This window comes from Pteropus vampyrus, unplaced genomic scaffold (genome assembly GCF_000151845.1).
Source record: "Pteropus vampyrus isolate Shadow unplaced genomic scaffold, Pvam_2.0 Scaffold50, whole genome shotgun sequence".
Lineage (NCBI taxonomy): Eukaryota > Metazoa > Chordata > Mammalia > Chiroptera > Pteropodidae > Pteropus > Pteropus vampyrus.
The window spans coordinates 4,810,301-4,811,943 of NW_011888831.1; the positions used below are offsets into that span (position 1 = coordinate 4,810,301).

At 44.1% G+C, this 1,643-nt stretch overlaps 1 protein-coding gene across 9 annotated transcripts in view; it reads right to left on the reverse strand.

The window, feature by feature from the left end:
- RPH3AL (rabphilin 3A like (without C2 domains)) overlaps positions 1–1,643 on the reverse strand; it is a 159,805-nt gene that overhangs the window by 80,841 nt on the left and 77,321 nt on the right. The gene's annotated exons all lie outside the window — the stretch shown is intronic.

Genomic DNA, 1,643 nt, shown 5'->3' on the forward strand with positions numbered 1-1,643 from the left:
GGTGCAGCTGCCCATTTTTGGAAAGCAGGATGACAGCTCCTCCAAAAATTAAAAACAGAACTGCCACATGATCTAGAAACTCCACTTCTGGACATATGCCCCAAAGAATTGAAAGCAAGCATTCGAAGAGATATTTGCACACCCATATTTATAGAAAAACTATAGCTAAACCGTGGAAGTAACCCAAGTGTCTGATGCCAGAAGATGAAGAGATCAACAAAATGTGTTACTTACATACAAAGGAATATTAGCCTTAAAAAGGAAGGAAATTCTGACACGTGCTACACAACACGGATGAGCCTTTTAGACATTATGCTAAGTGAGATAAGTCAGTTACAAAAGGACAAATACTGTATGATTCCACTTATATGAGTACCTAGAGTAGTCAAGTTCATTAAAACAAAACATAGAATGGTGGATGCCAGGGGTTGGAGTGGGTGGGAATGGAGAGTCAATGTTTAAAGGGTACAGGGATTCAGTTTTGCAAGATGAGAAAGTTCTAGAGATGATGGCGGTGATGGTAGCACAACAATATGAATGAACTTAATGCCCCTGAACTGTACACTTAAAAATAGTTAAAATGGTAAATTTTATGTTATGTATGTTTTACCACAAATTAAAAAATAATTTAAAAAATTGCCTCCTCCTATTTTGGGGGACTCAAGTTAATCCAAGGAGCAGGGTGGGACAGCCCCCACTCTACAGACCCAGCAAGGGCCAGGCCACAAAGCTGTGAAGGGTCATTTGTGGGGTCCTCTCCCTCACATGCCTCCCTGGCCTTCTTTCTGTTCTTGCTTACGCCGCCTTCTTGCCAACCCAGTACCTCGTCCATGCTGCTCCCTCTGCCTGGGACACTTTCCGCCAGATCTGATTTTTTCTCGTCATGGTTTAAGCTCAAATTCACCTCTTCGTAGAGGCTTATGCTGTGTATCCAAAATAAAATAGCTGCCTTCTCACTTCCTCCCCGCTAGCTCTTGTAGTGCCCTATTCGCCCTGCCCCTCGTCTTGCTTTTTATGTTTTCGTCTCTTTCTGGAATTATTGTATTTACTTGTTCTTGTCCATCTTGCCTTCCTAGAACGGTCATAAACTCTATGGGGTTGATGTAGCACAGTGGTTAACAGCTAGGATGCTCAGAACCAGGCTGCCTGGGTTCAAATCTTAGCTCCACAACTAACTAGCTGAACGATCTTGAGCAAGGTACTTAACCACTCTGTGCCTCAGTTTCCCCATCTGTAAAAGAGGGATGACAATAGTACCAACCCCATAGGGTTGTTAGGAGGACTGAATGAATTACCATGTGACAAGCCCTTAGAAGAGTATCTGGCAGAGTAAGAGAAGTACTATCTCTTATTATTACCTAGTAGCGGTAATGAGGGTGAGGCCGCCTCCTACCTTGCTCATCCCAGTACCTCCAGGGCCTGGCATATAGTCAGTACCCAATTAAATGTTGTAGAATGAACGAATGGAAAAATTCTGCAGAGAGACAAGCTCTTCATGAAACTCAATTTCATTTGCAAGGATTGGCCTAGAGAACTTAGCTGGCTCCAAAGGAGGTAAAAGTCTCCCCAAAGGGCTGCCTGTTCCTCCACCTGCACAGGCCCTGGCCCCTTATGGTGGGCTCGGCCAGACCAGGTGTTTAGCT